General features: G+C 43.7%; 1 protein-coding gene across 1 annotated transcript in view; it reads right to left on the bottom strand.

Moving 5' to 3' along the window:
- FAM222B (family with sequence similarity 222 member B) overlaps positions 1-7,075 on the bottom strand; it is a 76,735-nt gene extending 69,660 nt beyond the window's left edge. Inside the window, exon 1 of the mRNA XM_055333715.1 lies at positions 6,957-7,075. The gene's annotated coding sequence lies outside the window, so the exon portion shown is untranslated. The remainder of the gene's footprint in view (positions 1-6,956) is intronic.
- Between the last annotated feature and the right edge of the window lie 893 nt (positions 7,076-7,968).

Below are 7,968 nucleotides of genomic sequence, written 5' to 3' on the forward strand. Positions count from 1 at the left end.
CTGCCTGTGTCTCTGCCTCTCTCTCTCAATCTGTGACTATCATAAATAAATAAAAATTAAAAAAAAAAAAAAAAAAAAGAGACCAGAGACCAAAAAGCTTAAGACATTCAAACCTGGTTTTGGTTTACGGGTGAAAAGAAAAGACACCACACGAATTCATGCTATTTCTACTTTTTCATATTTTTCCCTACTAACTTCAGGGTTAGTAGCCAGAAACTTAGTAACTAAGTTTATTAAACCACTCTTTAAATGACCTATATTTTCCCATGAAACAGTACAATACAATGCTATACTAAACCACCATTTTATAACTGAACCTTAAATCTGGTAACTTATTGCCCTCCTTGTATTAAATGCATTTTTAAGGGTGCCCGAGTGACTCAGTTAAGTATATGACTCTTGGTCTCAGTTCAGGTCTTCATCCATGTAGTGAGTTTAAGCCCCACATTGGGCTCCACACTGGGCATGAAGCCTACTTCATTTATTTTTATTTAAGATTTTTTTTAATTTAAAATTTTATTTATTTATTCATGAGAGACAGAGAGAGAGAGAGAGAGAGAGAGAGAGAGGCAGAGACATAGGCAGAGGGAGAAGCAGGCTCCACGCAAGGAGCCTGATGCAGGGCTCGATCCCGGATCACGACCTGAGCCGGAGGCAGACGCCCAACTGCTGAGTGACATAGGTGTCTCAAAGCCTACTTTTAAAATAAATAAATAAATAAATAAATAAATAAATAAATAAATAAATAAATGCGTTTTTAGGGGCACCTACCTGGCTCGGATGGAAGGGCATGTGATTCCTGACCTTGGGGTCATGAGTTTGAGCTCCATACTGGGGTACAGATACTACTTAAATAAATAAAACTTTTTTTTTAATAAATAAAACTTTAAAAAATATATAAAATAAAAATAAATGCATTTTTTAAAAGATTTTATTTAAGATTTTATTTATTTATTCATGATAGACATAGAGAGAGAGAGAGAGAGAGAGAGAGAGAGAGAGAGAGAGAGGCAGAGAAACAGGCAGAGGGAGAAGCAGTCTCCATGCAGGGAGCCCGATGTGGGACCCGATCCTGGGTCTCCAGGATCAGGCCCTGGGTTGAAGGTGGTGCTAAACTGCTGAGCCACCAGGGTTGCCCTAACTTTTTGAGACAGAGATAGCACAAGCAGGGAGAAGGGGAGAAGGAGAACCAAACTCCCTACTGAGCAAGGAGCCCTACAGTACAGGGCTGGATCCCAGGACCCCAGAATCATGACCTGAGTCAAAGGCAGATGCTTGGGATCCCTGGGTGGTGCAGCGGTTTGGCGCCTACCTTTGGCCCAGGGCACGATCCTGGAGACCCGGGATCGAATCCCACGTCGGGCTCCCGGTGCATGGAGCCTGCTTCTCCCTCTGCCTGTGTCTCTGCCTCTCTCTCTCTCTATGTGACTATCATAAATATAAAAAAAATTAAAAAAAAAAAAAAAAAGGCAGATGCTTAACACCGTCACTCAGGTGCCCCCTAAATGCATTTTTAATAAAGAAAATTTAGCATTTTTTCTCTTGAGTTGTATTTCCTATCACTCGAAGCTACAAAGCTCTAAAAGGGGCATAATCAAAAAATAAAATAAAATAAAATAAATGTTTAAAAAGGGGGGATCCCTGGGTGGCGCAGCGGTTTGGTGCCTGCATTTGGCCCAGGGCGCGATCCTGGAGGCCCGGGATCGAGTCCCATGTCGGGCTCCTGGTGCAATGAGCCGGCTTCTCCCTCTGCCTGTGTCTCTGCCCCTCTCTCTCTCTCTCTCTCTCTCTCTGTGACTATCATAAATAAATTTTAAAAATTTAAAAAAAAAATGGGGATCCCTGGGTGGCACAGTGGTTTGGTGCCTGCCTTTGGCCCGGGGGACGATCCTGGAGACCCGGGGTCGAATCCCACGTCGGGCTCTCTGCATGGAGCCTGCTTCTCCCTCTGCCTGTGTCTCTGCCTCTCTGTCTCTCTCTGTGTGACTATCATGAATAAATAAATAAAATCTTAAAAAAAAAAAGAATAATTTATAAAATTTAAAAAAAATGTTTAAAAAGGGGGCATAATCAAGACTTGATAGACAGTGAAAAGACAGAAATAGATATTAAACACTTCTCTGCTGAGAAAGCATTCACCTCTCATCATTAGTACAGTGACTTCACACTTATCCCCACTCTGGTCAGCTATGAAGCTTCAACCCTTTCCCTGGCCACTTTGCTTCTCACACTACTCTCACTTCCCACTTTATTATATTAGTATCATCTTTTTAGAGTTCCTATTACATTTTAGGAGTTGAAACCCAAGAATCAGGCTCATGTCTTCTGAAAATGTTCTAAGCTTCCTGTCCTGCTCTGCTGCATTATACAATGCTACTCTGCCAAAGTCTTAGCTCATTTCCTCCACCTTCTTGTCCTGATATGGTGGTACACATCAATCATGCCCTCTCCCTTTCCATTTTCAGACTTGACTCTCTGCTTGGAATGCCCTACCTACCTTGTCCATCTATGAGCATCACACAGGTTATGCAAGGGGCCTTTACTGACAATACTTGCACCCAGACTTCCATCAGCTCTCACAAGTTGTACCTCCCTCTAGTAGAGCACATACTGTATTTCATCAATTCTAAGACATACTGTTCTTCCCACATTTCTTTAAAAACAGGATATATCTTACAACTGATGGCATGCCAGTCTCATTAGCAGCATTTCTTTCTTTCTTGTTAAAGTAACTGTGAGCTTTACAACCTAACACCACAGATTTGATGAAATAAGGTATTAGACTCTGTAGCAATTACTTTATATACTTCTTTTTCCTCCACTAAACTGTAAATTGAGAGAGCAAGGGCTACATTATAAACATCTCCGACCAGCATAGATTTAAGCACTCAACAAATACTAGTTAGATAGCATTTATTCAGCATTTGCTAAGTATTAAGTACTATCCTAAGCATTTTACTTGTACTAATACATTTAACCCTCAAAACAACCCATGCAGTAAGTACAGTTATTACAGATGGAGAAACTGAGGTTAAGAAACAGAAGTAAACTCATTCAAAGATTCACAAAGTTGCAGAAGATTTGAACTCACGTTTGTGGATTATGATTTATACTGCTGGTTATCATTTTTCCATTCAACAAATATTTTTTATTTAAGATTTATTTGCTTATTTGGGCAGCCCCGGTGGTACAGCGGTTTGGCGCCGCCTGCAGCCCAGGGCATGATCCTGGAGACCCTGGATCAAGTCCCACATCAGGCTCTCTGCATGGAGCCTGCTTCTCCCTCTGCCTGTGTCTCTGCCTCTCACTCTCTCTCTCTGTGTGTCTCTGTAAATAAATAAATAAAATCTTAAAAAAAAAAAAGATTTATTTGCTTATCTGAGAGAGATGAAGCACACTTAAGACAACTGGGGGAGGGGTAGAGGAAAAGAATCTAAGCAGATTCCCCATCAAGTACCAGCCCAACATGGGCTGGATCTCACAATCCTGAAATCCTGACCTGAGCCAAAATCAGAGTCAAACGCTTAACTAACCAAGCCACCCAGGCAGGGCCCCCATTCAGTAAATATTTAAAGAGCAATTATTCTAGGGCCACTATGTACTGTGCTAAACACTGGTAAGCAAAACTGGGTCCTCAGAAGGCTACTCTGAATCATATATCCATTCTTGAATCCTTCACCCTCCAAACACCAGAATAACCTACAAATTCACTAAGTTAAATCTCTTTCCTCTTTACTTTTCCTTTTTAATGTCTTCCCTTATAACCCTCCCTTAAAGTTTTTAGCACTCTATCAAGAACCAAACATGACGGGATCCCTGGGTGGCGCAGCGGTTCGGCGCCTGCCTTTGGCCCAGGGCGCGATCCTGGAGACCCGGGATCGAATCCCACATCGGGCTCCCGGTGCATGGAGCCTGCTTCTCCCTCTGCCTGTGTCTCTGCCTCTCTCTCTCTCTCTCTCTCTGTGACTATCATAAATAAATTAAATTAAATTAAAAAAAAAAAAAAGAACCAAACATGACAAAAAACAACAAAAAAACCTTTGTGCTCAATTATTAGCAGCTGTGAAAGTATCACAAAGGACAATTCAGTTTGGGAATGGGTGGCAAGATCAAAAGGGCTCTAAAGGAACAAAGATTCTGTTCACAAGCAAATATTCAAAGTAAAAAAAGAGGTAAAAATACTATAATTTTGTTATTTCTTAACATCATAATTTTGCTTTTAAATAGACTATTTTAAAAAGTTTTCCCATGGGGCACCTGAGTGGCAGTTCAGTTGGTTAAGGATCCCACATTTGATCTCAGGGTTGTGAATTCAAGTTCCAAGTTGGGCACTGTAGTGGGTGTAGAGTCTGCTTAATTAATTAATTAGTTAATTAATTAAATCCCAAGGCATGAGATTTTTTTTAATTACTAATTTTATCAGAATAAAAATGAGTTAGTAACCATTAATTCCTTTTTAGCCCTTGCTTTCTCAGAGACTTATGAAAAGTCCTGACATTCCCACTTGTTTTTATTGTTGTTAGAATATTTTACTTATTTAAAGATTTGAAAGAGAGAGAGCATGCACAAGCAGCAGTGGCAGAGAGGGAGAGGAAGAATTCCAAGCAGACTCCATGCTGAGCACGGAGTTTGATGCAGGCTCCATCTCAGGACCCTGAGATCATGACCTGAGCTGAAACCAAGAGTCCAACGCTTAACTGTACCACCCAGGCACCCTTTACTTCCCCACTTATGACAGACTGCTCACATAACAGGTAATCAAAGCACTGACCATGCCCTTTCTCTCCCGCAGGGGAAGATTCTATTTGGTTCATCTACTACATAAAAATAACCACAAATAGGAAAAAAGAATAGAAAGGACAGGAAATTCTCTTCACAGCTGAACAAACCTCTATCATTTTAACATAACACAGACGGCATTATGGAATTATTTGAACCAATGGAAATTTCCAGTAGAGGGAAAAATACATTACCAAAATTAAAAACAAATATCCAATTATTAAAATAAAATAGGACAGCGAGGCCAGCTCTAACATTTTATACCTCTATTTCATCTTCTGTGTGGGAGTCAAAAACAGAATAAATTTGTATTCTGTAAAAGACCAATGAAAAGAGTAACAAGTGCTTTCATTTTTAAATTATCCTTTAAAAAAAGAAGAATCAATGTTATGGATAATTACCGAGAGAACCAAGGAACTAGAGCAAAAACTTAAAGATGACCTATCACTGTGCATTTCCAGGAAAAAGAGGTAAAACAAGTTTTACCAGACGGAGAAGTTAAAGACACCTGGGGTTCATTTCCCCCATTCCTATAAAATAATTCACCGTTCTTATCTGAGAATCTTTAAGGATCTAGTACAGCCACTCCCCTACCTTTGCTCAGATTAAAGACAAATCACTCACTAACTTCCAAAAGGCCTCTCCATTTCAAGCTTTCAATCAATCTTCATAGCCAGCAAAAGCTGAAGCATCCGTCTCCTTCTGTCCTTCTGAAAGAAGTTTCATCTCTTTCAAAAGCAGTGGCTAGAAAGCCATTTTCTCTCTCTAGAAGCACAAGGTTTAACTCTGTCCTCTGCTTTGTCTACCCTAAATAACAACAAGAATAACAACAAAGCCTCATGAGTGCTCCTTCAGCCTCTCAGAAAAGAACCAGCCACCTCCTGGCTCTTGCACAGCTGCTTCTGTCTTTCTCTGAAAGACACTCCACCCTGGAGGTTCCACAGGCAGAGTAACAAAAAGTGGAGCTGAAAAAGCTGCTATATGCTTATCTGACCTCCTAAATAGAGACAGGGCCCTCAAGCAACCAGAAACTCCCTAGCAAAAGAAAAGTTTTTTACAATTTAAAAATAACAAATTGTATTTGCACATCCCCCTTTGTGCAGCCCTCCCAGCTTGTCTCAAACTAGTTGTCTCAACTCATAATAAAGCACATTAATACCAACTGTGTTATAAGACAAGGAACATGAGTAAGCCATGTTCTGAAAGCATTTAACAGATTGGCCCCTCCATTCTCTATTTCCTTCCTCTGGAGTAAGGAGCTACACACCATTTGTAAAAATGCCCAAGAGTATTTTTCCTACACAAGTCTGATGGCTAATTAGTCACATCACAAACTGGTATTTTTGCACATGATCCACCGTGCCTACGTAGAACGCACATATGTGCCTACTGAGGTTTTACAAACAATATGCTTCGCCTTGACAAAGAAATCAATCATTCTACTAATAATGGCAAGGTCTAAAATCCAGTAATATCGTGGTAATGTAGTACCATCGGCATAGTATCTACAATTTACAATCTTCATCAACAATCTCAAGCACATACATGATGCTTGCAACAGCCCAATGAAGCACCCCACATGTTTAGAGGTTCAGAAAGGTTAAGTGGGACCGGCCCAAGATTATATCTATCAGTCTTATCAATGGTGGACGTGGTTTCGAGCCTGTCAGACTCTAAGCCTCCTAGCTTTTTCCCCTAGATCCCTCCCAGCTTTAAACAGAGGGCTCCCGACTCCCATCCTCCACCCAGAAAAGCCCATGACTCCGGGCGACCGGCCCTTCCCTGCCTGGATCAGAGTTAGCTTCTTCTGCTCCAGCAGGGCTTTCATCCTCCACCACCCTCCCCCCGCGACCATTCTCTGAAAGAAGCGGAAAGGGAGAGGCGACCGAAAGCTCCTGGGGGAAGGGATGATGACAAACGGGGAAGCGCGGGACACTGCCCTGCCGAGGGCTCCCTCCCCTGCAGCACTCACCTCCTTCCCTCCGCCAAGCTGTCCAGCCCCGGCGCGGGCGATCCGGCCACCTATGCCCCAAATTCTCCCATCATCACCTCAAACTGTCCCTCCCCCACGCCCCTTCGCCTCCGACAGAGCCCCTCCCGCTCCGAAGTCGAGGTATCCTTCCACCAGGCCACCCCTCTTCTCTCTCGGCGTCCACCCCTCTTCCACCATCACTCACTGTCGGTGACTGGGCCCGGCCCTCATGGCTGCTCCGTAGCCGCCCGCCGCCGCCACCGCTGCTCCACGCCCCGGCCCCTCAGTAGCCGCCGCCGCCGTCGGGACTCGCCGGGAGCCGCTCATGCGCCTGCGCAGCCTGGAGTGCCGGGGCCCTCGACAGACTCCCGCGCCTGCGCAGCCCGCGCCGAGGCGTCTTCTTCAGTGCCTGATGCCCTGGACACCCCCCCACCCCCACCCCCACCCCCACCCCCCCGGGTCTCAGGTGGATATGGCCGCTGGCCTCGAGGACTTGTTGGCTTACAGGCTTTGGCGGCTGACCCTAGGTCCAAGGCCTCTGGATTATCTTGCCTATGTTTACTAAGTGCCTGGGCCGAGATGCCCATAAGGAGCCATAGACATAATGACACTTTTAAGATTCTGGATCCTACTTACACTTAAAGCTCTGAATGCAGGTGCTCTGAGGTGACTGATAACGAACTTGGATATCTTTTTTTTTTTGATTTTTTATTTATTTATGATAGGCACACAGTGAGAGAGAGAGAGAGAGGTAGAGACACAGGCAGAGGGAGAAGCAGGCTCCATGCACCGGGAGCCCGATGTGGGACTCGATCCTGGGTCTCCAGGATCGCGCCCTGGGCCAAAGGCAGGGGCCAAACCGCTGCGCCACCCAGGGATCCCCGAACTTGGGTATCTTTCAAGGAGACGATCACATCTAGAATGCATTGGGGCTAATTGTGTAAGAAGCAACTTTGACATCCCATTATACACTACTGGCCAGGAACTGAGTGCTCTGAAGCCCCGAGCATCTTGTCAAGGAAGTGACTGCATTTAAACTTCTTCGGGACACTGTTAAATTCAGTCTGTCTATCAAGCGAATACTGTGTATTGGACAAAGATGTTCTAGGCATCTCATATCTGCTGCCATCAAGGAATTTGCATGCTAGTAGTCCCCTACTTTCCAGCTCTCACTATGAAGCCTGGTCCTTGTGCAAATTGGTAAACAAAAACTAGAC

Source organism: Nyctereutes procyonoides, unplaced genomic scaffold (assembly GCF_905146905.1).
Source record: "Nyctereutes procyonoides isolate TBG_1078 unplaced genomic scaffold, NYPRO_anot_genome, whole genome shotgun sequence".
Classification (NCBI taxonomy): Eukaryota; Metazoa; Chordata; class Mammalia; order Carnivora; family Canidae; genus Nyctereutes; species Nyctereutes procyonoides.